The 14606-nt window shown below is 41.6% G+C and overlaps 1 protein-coding gene across 2 annotated transcripts in view; it reads right to left on the reverse strand.

The window, feature by feature from the left end:
• LOC118431843 (A disintegrin and metalloproteinase with thrombospondin motifs 6-like) overlaps positions 1 to 14606 on the reverse strand; it is a 40729-nt gene that overhangs the window by 22601 nt on the left and 3522 nt on the right. The window contains exon 1 of one of the 2 annotated variants that reach the window (XM_035843239.1): positions 10965 to 11143. The exons of the other annotated variant lie outside the window; for it this stretch is intronic. The gene's annotated coding sequence lies outside the window, so the exon portion shown is untranslated. Of the gene's footprint in view, positions 1 to 10964; positions 11144 to 14606 lie in introns of those variants that run through there. 2 annotated transcript variants of the gene reach the window in all.

Raw genomic sequence — 14606 nt, forward strand, 5'->3', positions numbered from 1 at the left:
AGAACGTGATGCAGTCAACACGATCCCTCCACGGACAGGTATGAAGCGCCCGTCGGGCCCTTGCTGAGGCAGAGCCGGCGCAACACCCGCCGACTGACCCGGTTAACTCCGGCCAACTTTTCTTCACACGACTTTGGACTTTGGCGCGATCGGCAAGGGAGCGCACCGCGCCGCAAAACAGCAAACTGTCGTGAAACTGCACTCAGGCTGTTCCATATAACTTGGAAAGGAGAATGCTTCTTTTTTTATTTCTTCCAAACATATTCCTTTATTACTTATTTTATAACTTACATGACACGATTATAAAAAAATATAGTAGCTAAGGTAGCTATTCAGAAACTAACGAAGAATATGTTATGATTAAAAAGTTACTTTATAAAATCCCTATATCTTGAGTAGTACAGTCCGAATCTGGAAGTTTTGAGCTGACAAGACTCAGGAAAGAGCAGACGACGTCGCAGACGACTTTCTGCTGACGGTAAGTCTCAAGATGTAAACTAACTTTGTCTTGGGTATGTTAGCTGTCAAGGTCAAGCAAGGTCACGCCACTAGTAACTGAAGAAGCAGACCGGAGACATGCCCAAATGTTGGTGTTAGGGGGAGGGGGGTGCAGACGACAACTTAGCTCAGGTTCAATGTCATCGTTAGGGACGACCCAAAATCGTTATGGGGAATGATAAAGACCCCTGGGCGCTATATTGTGTGAAAATTATCCTTCTTTAGCTAAGTAGTGTTAACTATTTTTTTTATGGTTTGGGGTCAGTCAAATAAATAAATAAATGTTGCTTTACTCTTCTCTCATATTTTCATTTTTCAAACTTCCTAATATTTGTCATGTTCATAAAATCACCCTACTGCTGTAATAGTATGTCCCTTAATATTGAAACTTTATTGCCCGCCACTTTTGTAGGGCCAACAACTTGACTTACAGACAATTAAAGATTAATCTATCATATTAAATGTTATTTCATCAATCACATTCGCAATTCTTTTCAATTGCATGGCATCACAAATGTTTATCAGTTTGCCGAGGGGAAATAAGTGCATATGACTTATTAGAATTTATATCCTGTTATGAAAATGACTTATCAAAACAATCAACACTCCAGTTGTAAGAAAATTGCAAGATGACACAAGATCTTTTTACTATCAATCATATCAAAATGTTCTGGAAGAGTTGTAGTTTCCAACACAAAAATTGGACTTACCCAAACTGGACTTAACAAAATTGTTCATTCCTTGACAAAGACTGGAGCAGTCAAAAGTTTGAGTAAGTTCAATTTTCTATCTTCTATCAAACACAGATAACCTTTCGAGCTAAGGCATCTGTATCTGTATCTGCATAGCCGGTATAACCGCCCTTCGGCGCAACACACCAGCATCTTAATTTTTAAAATCATATCCAGTTTCCAGATGAACTGCTTTTTGGCGTACTTGATACTCGTTACACATTACAGTAAATTCAGAAACGCCTGATGAGGGTCTGCATGGGGTTGTGCCGACAACGCTTTACACTGAATTCAGAAGAACCCCCAATATTTTAATCTAGAATCTAGGAGGGCAATGATGCAAAATTTGGTCGCCTTGCTACGAATTTCATGAATCATACAGCTTTCTCTCATATCTCTCTTATTTCAAGGTGCAACTAGACATCAGCAACCAAAAACTAACCTAAAGCAGGCTTAATCAAGGCTTAAATCTGGAGGATTTTTACGTAAAGTTAGTAGAGTTGTATGATCTCAAGAAACAGACAATAAGAGTATTCAGAATAAGTATCCAGTTGTTAGAGTAACTTTTCTATTGTTTATCCTGTTATTTTAACACCTCAACCAAAACAACAAGAGCTGTAGTATTTGCAACTTGAGCTACAACTAGCATGAAATCAAAACTCATTGACACCCCAAAATGTCAACATCAACCCTTTTTTTTTACCTTAGACAGAACTTTTTTAAGTTTTTAGTACAACGTTAAAGAGCCCACCACACCTATCAATTAGAGTAGGGGTTACATAATTCACCCGTGTGCACAAGCCAAAACGTTATATGTACATTGTACGGTTGGTGACTTGTACTATGAGCCATATCCCACTATCAGCCTATAAAAAAAGCATTATACACCCCCTGAATAGAGCTTGTCTGTTGTTGTGTTATATAGCACAGGTTGCCACAATTATAATCGGTCACACATTAACAAAAACATACTTCAGACTATCTGCTCAGCTTAACCCAGTAGCTGGTACTGGTGACTCTTTGAACGGTCACATATTTACTCTGTCTGAAACCCTCCAATCTGAACCATTCAACGTTACGAAACACTGTGTTTAACCATTGTACAACCGAGCAAACAACCCACGATTCGTACAAAGCAACTTGGGGAGATTTAAGACTTGAGAATTGTTAAGAAAGCGGCACCTACCCAGACCCGACATCTTGTAGGTTTCATGTCTTCCCAGCAAGGGGCAAAGTCTGAGACGTCTGTTTTCCTACCTGCTGTATGAAGTATTAAGTTCGTTTACAGACCACGACCTTGACAGCTCGGTGACCTTGACAAGTTGGGTGATGAGGGTTAACTGGAGCCTAGCCAAAGGGGGGGGGGGAGGTTAAGGACGCACATGGCCAAGTTGTGAGGGAAGGATTAAAAACATACCAGTACAGGGTCCCAAGGTTATGTATGAATCTGTATGTAACTAAAGCTTCTTACTAGGACTTATGAAGACAATTATCAACTCTACTTGAACTTCAGGGTAGACTTCAAATTTCACAATACTCAGAACGCAAATGATATTTGTGAGAAGAATTATGTGCTATTTTAGTATTTTTACTTGAAAGTTTGAAAAGGGTGCTATGATAACATTCAAATATCTCTACAACTAATAGTATGAAATTGATGTTATGTCTGGAGAAAATACTTCATGTTCATTTAGGTGGTGTTGGGTGATTTTTCAAACTTTTAAACAACATGTGGAACTTAACTGTATAGGCATTGACAAGTTGTAATGAAGACTTGCCACTGCGATGCCCTTGAATGTGAAAAACAGCTTCCCAAATGTAAAGCGAGAGGTGTTATTCCAAATGTGAAACTTTACCTCAACATCCAGTAACAGGACGGAATGTCCGGTGTCGGACGACGTGCCCTTGAAATGTGAAAAATCACTTCCCAAATGAAAAACGATCAGCGATGTAACTTCTACTTAAGGGCAGGTGGAAACTCTCGAAGTCTTTTTAAAAACCTCAACATAACTTAACAATAATAGTGTATGCTCTGATGGAGTAAAATTCTTTCATGTTGAGGGACGTGGCTGTTCTAAATGTCTCTATATAGAGCCTTACTAATTTAGTTCTCAGACAAAAGTTGCTAAATTTGAATACTGGAGTATCATTAACTGATTCATATCATAGAGGAAAATAATGTTCAGTTTCAGGGACACAGACTCTTAATTTTTCCTTCCAACCCTTAGGCCACACCAATTTAATTTCTTGGTTCACGGATTTTTTCATAAAAAATATGGAGTGAGAGGGCGAAATAAAAATAAAAATTGTAAAATGGTTGGGGTAAAGGTAACGGCTAATCCAAAACATAAAGAAAAAAAGTTTTCACCTAAAAAAAAGCACAAAAATGCTATTCTTGTACAGTAACAGCACCTGTACCCACACTTTAAGGAGCTTTTAATATAAAGGCCAATTTGCTACACCAGAAAGTTGGTGAATGGTTTCATTAATGGTGAAAATTTGCTGAGTGGTACTTTTTTTTTTTTTTTTTTAAAAATAGGAGCGAGCAAATCCGTGAACCAAGAAATTAAATTGGTGTGGCCTTAGATCTGATTTTGTCCTTTTCCTAAAATTTTACTTCAGGAATGAAAGAAATGAACTGTTGTGGGCTGTTATAATAGAGAATAGTGGTTGGTCCAAAGCTACAGTAACATTAGCCTAAATTAGGGCTGGGTATCGGTACAGCGTACCGGTAAAAAAACGTTTTTTCTTGTTGGACCGGTCCAGAAAAACCGGACCTGAAAAAATTAGGTGGACCGGATGTTGGACCGATTAGAAAATTAACAGATTATTCTATCAGGCATTCACACGTTTTGGCGCTTGCAGGTGGAAGAAAATAACAAGAGTGAAGTAGAGCAGAGTTAATAGTAATTTCTACCAAGTTTTACAGCCAATCGTATAGGTGCAGTTAGCGTTGAAGGATTTTAAAACGCCAGTGTAAGTCTAATACTCCACCAAACAGATTTCTTTGTAGTGAAATGGACCATTGGTATCAGTCATACTGCATCAGGTCCAGGTTCAGGTCCGGACCTGGACCTGATCCTTTGGACCTGAACCGGACCTGGACCTGAATTTTCTGTACCGGTACCCAGCCCTAGCCTGAATGTAATGGGCTTCCAGCCAAGTGCCCTTGTACCAGTCCTGGGATGATTAACGATCTCCCAAATGAAAGGTGACAGCATGCGTCTAACAAATCATATGCCATTTAGGATCAAACACATGTAATGTCTACAGGTGGCTGTGATTGAAATATACTTGATGGTACTTTGAAAGTTCTTCCAAATGTTTTAATAGTTGCAGTATTTGTTGGGCTTTGACCAGTGTCAGTGCTAAAAAATGATGTCCCAAATGAAACGTTATATGTTGTAACTAAAGAATCAGGCATCACATTAAAAGAAAACATAACTGTGTTCTCTGTCAAAAAAGGCAAGTTGTTCCAAAGGTTTAGTTAGAGTATTTTGGCCTTAAACCAACATCAATGTGAAAAACAATGTCCCAAATTAAAAGTGATGAGATGTACGTCGCAAATCACACGCCAAATTTCAATCAATCAAATCAAACTTATGTCATGCTGACACAAATGCTGTCTGTGTGTCCTCTGATCGTATAAACTTGATGAGACTTCAATGCAGAGGAAAGTTGTTCCAACTGTTTAGCTACCAGAGTTTGTAGGAATTCATCCAACATCGGTGTAAAAGACTGAAGACTTTTCAAATGAAATGTGATGGATTCTAACTCAGAAATCATGCAGCAAATTAAAGCCAAACATAACTGTGGGCTCTTATTGAAACTTTAAGATACTTCAAAAGAGAAGAAGTTGTTCCAAATGTTAAGTTACAAGAGTATATGTTGGGCTCGGACCAGCATATATGTAAAAAACAATGCCCCAAACAGAAAATGATGGCTCACGAATCACACGCCAAATTGCACTATAATTAGAATTAAGGTACTTCAAAAGAGGAAAGTTGTTCCAAATGTTTAATCACAAGAGAGTCTAGGACTTCGTCCAATGTCGGTGCAAATAAAAACGACTTCCCAAAAGAAAAGTGATCGGTTGTAACTCACAAATCAGGCATCAAATTGAAGCCAAAGATGACTGTGTGCGCTCTGATTGAAGTTAAAGCACTTCAAAAGACAAAAATTGTTCCAAATGTTTCGTTACAAGAATAGAACTTTGGGCTTGGTCCAGCATCCAGGAGAAAGATGAGTTTGCTGATGAGAATGGGCCGCTGCAGTAACTCAGTGATTGGCTCGCAGGTGGGAACCGTTAACCTGGCCAACAGGCGACCCACAGAACATCCCACAACCTACCCAGCACCGGCAGAAAGCAGCGTTTCATCCGCCAGAATACCGTAGAATGGAAAATGTTCACTGTGGTATTATATTTTTGGCGTCACCTCTTCTGCGTGAACTTAAAAAGACTGTAAAATTTTTTCTTCTGTTTCCTCTGTTAACTGGACTCCGATCCCTCTTATACTAGGGAATAACTCACGCCTTTCCACACAGATGTAGAGCACTTGGTGACAATGTGTATTCACTCAGATGGTATCGTACCGGAGTGCCCCCCCAAGCCTCAGTCCGCATGCGTCGACTGTTCCATCAGTGAGGGGGGACTCAACCATTCTAAATAAACTAACATTCCCCCTTTTTTGTTTTGGCTACTCTACATAAACGTTATATAAGTTTAAACAAAGAAATCTGTTAACAATCTACAACTAGAAAACTATAAAGGTGACATAATTTTGAATACTACACAAAAGGTATTTTTGGAATTAATACTTACTAAGTTCTAAAGAGAGTAAATAAACTAGGAAGGTAGATGAACATATCAGACTTTCTCAACATATCAATGTAAACTGTCTCTTCTACACACTAGTACAAAACAACCAATACCTTCTTCTCATCACAACTGTGTGCTAGTAACAACACTCTTCTCAGTGTATCACGATATACTTCTCCAACATACTTCTAATCAGACTTTCTCAACCAATACCTTCGTCTCATCACAACTGTGTGCTAGTAACAATACTCTTTTCAGTGTATTATGATATACTTGCAATACAAAATGCTCTTCAAAAGTGTCATACAAAATACTTGTCTCTCTTGTAATACAATGCATTTCTCCAAAAACATCAGTGTACGACAAACAATATACTCATTATTAAACTTCCCCTATACTTGTCTCTCTTGTAATACAATGCATTTCTCCAAAAACATCAGTGTACGACAAACAAAAACATCAGTGTACGACAAACAATATACTCATTATTAAACTTCCCCTGTGTCCTTATTTGGTTGGAATGTCCGTATGACTTTCAATGTCCTTATGGCAATTTGACCATATGTCCTGTTTGTACGACCGTTAATAAGGATTTGGCAGTCACACCTTTTTCCGGCATAATTTCCGCCAGAGTGCTGCCACTGTGCTCAGAAAAGAACTGCTGGTTTTACTGACTTGGGCTTCTGCATTAGCGTTTTCTGTGTTGACTTCTTGACTGATTTGGCCTTCTGAGCATTCAGTTTCTACTATGACAGGTTTGTTGTCTTCTGTGTTGCCTTCTTTGTTGTCTTCTTTGTTGACGTCTTGACTGATTTGACCTTCTAGGCGTTCGGTGTCTACTATGACAGACTGTGCTGCCAGCGCCTGTTTTTCCTGACGGCTTTCCAGTTTTGCAAGGCAACCAACCGCGTCCTGGAACTTCTTTGTCAGGCTGTCAGTCTGGAGAATGACGCTGTTTAGATCCATCTGTAACTTTTGAGTTTTGTCTTTCTCCGTAGCTATCACTTCTCTCATGGAGCTGTTCTCATATCTCAACTGATCAGTCAACAATTGCAACTGTGAAACGTCATCCTCTGTCTGCTCACCTAGAGATTTGAGTTCTTGATTGGCTTTGCTCAGTGTGGCATTTTTCTCCTTGAGATCAGCTATATAACTTGGAGTCTGGAGATCAGTCTTAAGACTTGCAATCTGTGTTGCATTCTTGACTTGGAGAGCAGCTAGCTCTTTATGTGGCAGTGCGGCTACTGACGGAGCACTATCCCCTGTATGGCACTTGCTCTTGTCAGTTCCCTGGGTCACTGTGAACACCTCATTGACCCTGTGTGGCTTATCCACTAAGGGAACACAGTAGTGGCCAGATGCCGTCAACTTGAGGTCCACGTTCTTACCAAATATTGTGGCCCTGTCCTCCTGCGTGTGCAGTACCACACCGGCCTTCTTCATGGCATCTAAAGACAGCAGTAACGGAATGTCCCGGTTTACAACATCGGTTGATATCAGCACCTGTCTGTCAGCTATGTTCGCAGGGATTCGGTATCTTCCCAAGGAAGGTAGTGTCTCATCCCCTCCAAACTTGAACACATGGGAACTGGTGTCTCGTGTGACATTCACCCGTGCCTTCTTATCCAAAACCGATAAGTACTTATTCAACCACGCACGACCGCATACAGTGGAGGAACATGCCGAGTCGAGGACAGCACATAACGAATCCTCTTCTGACCCTTCCGACATCATGCACTCGGAAGCACCATGGGCAAACATCACCGTAAACTTTGTATCTTCAGTCTCTGTTGCGTAGGCCTCCTCTGTCTTCGCATCTGGACATTTCCGAACCAGGTGCTTGAAAGAGCCGCAACAATGACAACGCAGGAAATCGCCATTACGATCTTTTGGATTCAGCTTTTCGCCAGCATAATCAGACTTTTGACCCGATCTATACGCCTGGGGCCCGCCATCTTGGAAGTGTCCTGACCTGTATGTATGGGCGCCGCCATCTTGGAAGTGTCCGTTGCGACTTCTAGCAGTGCCTGTCTGTCCACTATACCCGCGTCCCGAACCACGGGACCAGTTTGCACTGCCGCCACGGGATGTCTGATAAACTTCTGCTTCAGTTACATGTGCAATCTCCTGCTGAATGCCGCCTGAATAAGAGGAACGTGTCGATACCAAGTCGTCACTGAATTTTCTTAAGCTGCTTTTTGCTTGCATGAACAGACTAACGTCTTCCTTGGAATAATCTACTCCAGTCATTACGAGCTTGGCCTCTTCTAGAGTAAGGTTGGCTCGGCGGACAAGTAGTAGACCCAGGACGGACTCAGGCAAGGTCACTCCACCGGCTCTGTTCAGTGTGTTATATAAAATGTCAAATGTGGAGATATACTCACTGATAGTCGTTGTCGGACCACGGCTGTACTTGTCGAAGGCGACGAACGCCTCCCATAGCCGCCCCGTGTTGTCTCTCCGCAGAAGCTCATCCAGTTTTTTGAGTACGTTTTGGAATGACTGCTCATGGCTGAACTCTTCCTCGGTGAGTTTTGTACTTAAGAATTCCCTCGTCTTGTGCTCATCTTTTGATCCCTCCGGTAGACTCAGCAGGATTTCAATACCTCGTTTCTTCTTCGGGATATTCGTAATTTTGTTCCACAGAAGTAACTCAAATCTGAACTGTTCGTAGCTTTTGTTTGCAAGATCAAGCTGTGGAATTTTTGTCCGCGCGCCTCCCTCGCACGTCGCCATTTTTGGTCAAATCCGCGCCAAAAACACTGCACACAGAATCGTCGACAGAACCACGTACACGGTACTAGGGGTCCAGTATGACAGTCCGAACTTCACTACTGGAACCACCCTCTGCTACCATTTGTTAACTGGACTCCGATCCCTCTTATACTAGGGAATAACTCACGCCTTTCCACACAGATGTAGAGCACTTGGTGACAATGTGTATTCACTCAGATGGTATCGTACCGGAGTGCCCCCCCAAGCCTCAGTCCGCATGCGTCGACTGTTCCATCAGTGAGGGGGGACTCAACCATTCTAAATAAACTAACATCCTCCCCACCTAAAAACTTCTTTCCACTACAAATCTAAAACCTCCGCAAACACTCTCCCAAACAAAAAAATTAGCGAACATTCCCCCTTCTACAATAGCCGTTTGAGATTACGCTGTAGATCCATGGCCCAACAAGCTGTTCAGACAAACCTTCTCTCCGGAAACAATCGACAGATTGTCTGTGTGGCGCTGTGTCAATAGACCTGTCAGGTCCCTACAAGGGGGGAACGTGTCCCCAGGACCAATTATACACCACAGGGAGGGAAGGACTCAAAGGGTCTATAGAAGCTACAGTCAATAATCCACAGTCTGCGAGGCCACAGGAACACACATAATGTACCTTAGATTGTGGTCTGATGTTATATAGGTCTGACAGGTAAGAAAATGCTCACACTATGGCAGTATGGGGGTTTACGGAAAAGGCTGGCCTGTCTACCTGGGCTGTCTACCTTGGCTGTCTACCTGGGCTGGTACACACATAATGTACCTTAGATTGTGGTCTGACGTTATATAGGTCTGACAGGTAAGAAAATGCGCACACTATGGCAGTATGGGGAGGAAATAACTCAAAGGCTCCATAGACGCTTCGGTCAATATCTACAGTCTGTTAGGCCACAGTAACACACATAATGTACCTTAGATTGTGGTCTGACGTTATGTAGGTCTGACAGGTAAGAAAATGCTCACACTATGGCAGTATGGGGAGGGAAGAACTCAATCAAAGGCTCCATAGATACTTAAGTCAATAATCCACAGTCTGCGAGGCCACAGGAACACACATAATGTACCTTAGATTGTGGTCTGATGTTATATAGGTCTGACAGGTAAGAAAATGCTCACACTATGGCAGTATGGGGAGGAAATAACTCAATTTAAGGGTCCATAGATACTTCAGTCAATATCTGCAGTCTGTTAGGCCACAGTATAACACATGATGCCCTAATAACAACCAAGAACATTGTGGTCTGACGTTACATAGGTCTGGCAGGTAAGACAATGCTCACGCAGGAATATGTACTTCTGTGAGGGTCTTCTGTGAGGTTTTAGGATGAATTCAGAAGAACAGCCTACGTATTATGCTGAGGTAAATAAAGGAAGGCAATATAATCTTGAGAAAGTTGTAAGCATAAAAATCTGTAGATCCATGCTTCAAAGCAAACAAGAACACCACAATAAAAAATAGTTGACCCTTAGTTTCCATCAAAAACACTTGTTTATCCATTCTCTTCCCTACACACTTGTCATTCAAAGTTTGTCGACTTCCGCGCGACCGTCCACCAGGCCAGTGTCCGGCTACACGACACCAGGATGTTTCGCGCCGGGATGCGCTTCCCATGACCACCTGACAGCCGCGCTCTATCTGCCAGGGATCCGGCGCTTGTTTGGTTATCATCTGGTCTAGAGTCAACATTTCCTTCTGTACACGTTCTGCTACAAAACTGCTTTACTTGTACTAAATCCAGCTTACATTCAGACCTTAACAATGGAACAGGACATACCTAAACTGGAGCGAACACAAACTCAGGAGGCTTCCCTACAGAAACTGTTTTACTTGTTCTGATCTGGCTTACTGTCAGGCCTTAACAATGGAACAGGACATACCAAAACTAGAGCTACAGAAACTGTTTTACTTGTACTAAATCCAGCTTACTGTCACTGGCCTTAACAATGGAGCAGGACATACCTAAACTGAAGCTACAGAAACTGTTTTACTTGTACTAAATCCAGCTTACTGTCAGGTTTTAACAATGGAGCAGGACATACCTAAACTGGAGCGAACACAAACTGTACACGTTTTGCTACAGAAACTGCTTTACTTGTGCTGATCCAGCATATGTTCAGGCCTTAACAATAGAATAGGACATACCTAAACTGGAGCGAACACAAACTGTGGACTCTTCCCTGCTGTAGCAGTGGCTGGTGGTTGTGTATCCAGGCTGGGAATGGGATATTACAGAACCTGGATCGAAAACAAACTCATAAGGCTTGCCTACCGTAATGGTGGCTGGTGGGTGCAAATCCAGGCAGTGGGAATTGGACATACATAACCTGAGCAAACAGAAACTCAGGAGGCTTGAGTCCCTACAGTTGAGCCTTGGTCGGTGGTTCTGTATCTAGGCTGGGACCAGGGCCCTGTCACCACTGCTATAACAATACTGTCGAATGAGAAAACAGAAGGTACTGCGGGCCATCTGAATGCAAGTAGCTGGTTAATGACAAACCGACAATAGCTAAACCCATACAGTCCTACATTTTCACCATTACCAAGAAGCGAGAAGAAGCCGAACTTTTGTGTTAGACTAGATTTGTGATACTTTTATATGTATATATCTTGACTTGTGGTGACCTGTACTTAGCTCGGTTGGGCAAAACTGTACAATAAAATTCTTCATTCATTCACTAATGAATGCTTTTGCAAGAGTCTGAAATGTCTTAATTCATCATGAGTGCCAGGAGGCAAAACCAATGCAGTTTCGGCTATACCAATATTATAAGTGGGTTTGCAGATTTTAAAAAAAATTGAAATATTAACTTGAATACAGAGTCTAATGGCTTGACACTGGAACACTGAGTTCCAAGAAGTATATAACGCTAGTTCACCTTTATCCGTTGGGTAACCTATATCCGTTGCTTTTAAAAACAGGGTCGTCAAAGATATCAAACCGACGGACGTCGGTTTCAAATTACAATATTTTCAGTATATTGGAGCTTAAAACTACCATCCATCGACTTGATGAGCCTAAATAATCCGCTTTGAAAAACAATGGATATAGGTTACCCTGCGGATAAAGGTGAACTAGCGTTAGTCTCCTATATCTGTTTTCATCTTCACTGCTTGCTAAACTTTTACTTTAAAATTTCCAAGAACCAAGAAATTAAATTGGCAAGGCCGTCACTGGTAACACTCTACTAACAGATTATCTAGGACGTGTGACATGTCAGCTTGTATTTGTCGTGTATTTTAAGATGTTGGCTTATGTTCCTTCTAATACTGTATATGCAGAAATGTTCGCGGTGGATTAATGTTCGCGGTTTTCGTGGCGACCACTTCACCGCGAACTTAAAACCACCGCGAACATTTTTCTGTTATGGTATTAGACTGCAGTCTATGGTGTTACCGCAAAATTTAATCCACCGCGAAAAGTCATTTTTCCCGCTGCCGGGAAATTAAATCCCCGCGAACTTAAATGCATTTACAGTAATTCTTATTCTATTGTCCTGAAGTCAGGAATAGGCTTCAAGCCTAGTAAATACTTAACTCACCTGTCAAGCACAACTTTTTTCAAGTTCACACATCTAATTCCAGTGTCACTAATTAAAGTGTCAGTTTAAAGTCAAACTTCTGTTATGTCCCCAGATTCTGGGTTTCCTTAGGAGAACGGACAAAAAACATTTCCTGCTAGACTCGACAGCAATGCCCAGCAAGTTTTACTTGACGGTGTTGTTAAATGCTTTAGATACATTTTCTGAGAGTGACTGACGTGTCTACTAGTACTTTGGAAGTGGAGTATTTTGGAAACGTTGCTAATACTTGTGAAATGTAAGCAGGCGAGCACCCTACAGTTTGGCTGTGAATGGATAATCTGGCCAGTGTGAAATGTTCGCCAGCACTTGTCAAGTAGTTGGAGATGTTGGCCAACACTTGTCAAATGCCAGCAGGCCAGTGCAATGCAGTTTGCTGGTTAATGGATTTCTTACACCAAGTTTGAAAGTTTTTTTGTGTGTTTGCATTGTGTGTGTGTGTTGTGTGTGTTTGTGTGCTTGTGTGTTATGATGTGTGTACATGTGTGTGTGATTGTGTGTATGTGTTTGTGTGTACGTGTGTGTGCGTGCATGTTTGTGTGTACGTATGTGTGTGTGTGTGTGTTGTGTGTGTGTGTACGTGTGACTTTGACATATGTATGTGTGTGTTTGAGTGTGTGCTATGTGTGTGCATGTGTGTGTACGTGTGTATGTGCATGTGTGTGTGAATGTGTGCATGCATATGTGTGCTATTGTGCGAGTGTGCATCTGCTGTAGGAGTTGATAAGGTAGGATTGCAAAGCAGTGAAGGTAAGGGGGTGAAGTGTGCCGTCTTTAATTGTCTTCCTATTTCTGTCTTTCCAAAATTCAAAACATGACTGCCAGTAGTGCTGTACTGAAGGAAAATGCCTTCCTCCAGCCCCAAACTGACCACTGTTCTCTGCTTACTCCCCAGGTCTGTGCTAATCCATGTTTTGATTTGCTGATATAACTCATCGCCGTGGGAACCAGCAGTCGCCGGGGGCAACCAACCATCGTCCAATCAGAGCGCTCGCCTCCGTTCCCACCTGTCCCCTCAGGTGTGTGTCTAAGATGGACTGAGTGACGTGTCTTCCTTCTCAAGTTTGTCACACACACCTTGCTATCATAACTTAGGACCCAAAATAGCCACAGAAGGACATGCTTACATAGTTGGCTATAGGGACACGTTGCTCAAGACTTTGCAAACATTTTTTTTTCTGTCATTTTGTTTTCAACGATTACTATAATTCCTGATTTTTTCAATGTATTTTTATGTTCATGGTTTTCTGACAACTGTAACATGAACTTATCATATACTGATAACAAAGATATTGCCACCTTTTTTTACGCGCACCTGTTGCCATTGTGAACATTTAGTTCCAAGAACAAGTTAAATTTTCTCAGACCGTGAAAGTTTGGTACCGAGAAGACATTAAAGTGAACTACAGTATTCAATTACTATTTTTTCATACCTTTCTGTTAGTATGTTAGCTAAGTGTAAGTTCATTCTAATACCACAAGAATGATAGATATTACTACGAGGGGCGTTCAAGAAGTAATCCACCTGACCCACTTCCAGTTGTCTGATCTAGATGAAATTTTGCATATGTAATGATTCATATCTCTATGGGTTATGTTGCAAAAAACAGCTCTGAACTAATTTTGGTTTTTGATTTAAAGGTGTTTGAACTGAGTCAGGTGTGAAATGGACCAGGTGTGAAATGGAGCCAGTTGAGTGTCGCGCAGTGATCCGGTTTTTGTATTTGAAAGGACGCATACCAAATGAGACTTTTGATGAAATAAAAGAAACTAATGGTGATGATTCCCCATCATATGACCTTGTAAACCCTGGCATTGTGAATTCAAACATGGCCGGAAGTCTGTGGAAACAGCTCCCAGACCTGGTCGTCCCTCTTCTGCCATTGATGAGGCATCTGTTGCAGGACCAACCTGGGGCGTCCTACAAAAACGGTGTACAGAGCTGCATCAAACGATGGTAGAAATGCATAACTCTGGGTGATTCCTATGAAGAGAAAGACTAATAACTGCACCAAGTTCCATTAATCTCCTCCTTTGGGAAATGGGTCAGGTGGATTACTTCTTGAACGCCCCTCGTATGCTCGTCATGCGTTGTGCTTTTTGCAATTCCAGGTAAAGTCAGAACCACCTGATTAGGAATAATCATCCCTCGTATTGAATCTGATTGCGAAATTCTCCAAAAAAACTCAAACCAACAGTCCCACCG

This window comes from Branchiostoma floridae, chromosome 15, assembly GCF_000003815.2.
Source record: "Branchiostoma floridae strain S238N-H82 chromosome 15, Bfl_VNyyK, whole genome shotgun sequence".
Taxonomy (NCBI): Eukaryota; Metazoa; Chordata; class Leptocardii; order Amphioxiformes; family Branchiostomatidae; genus Branchiostoma; species Branchiostoma floridae.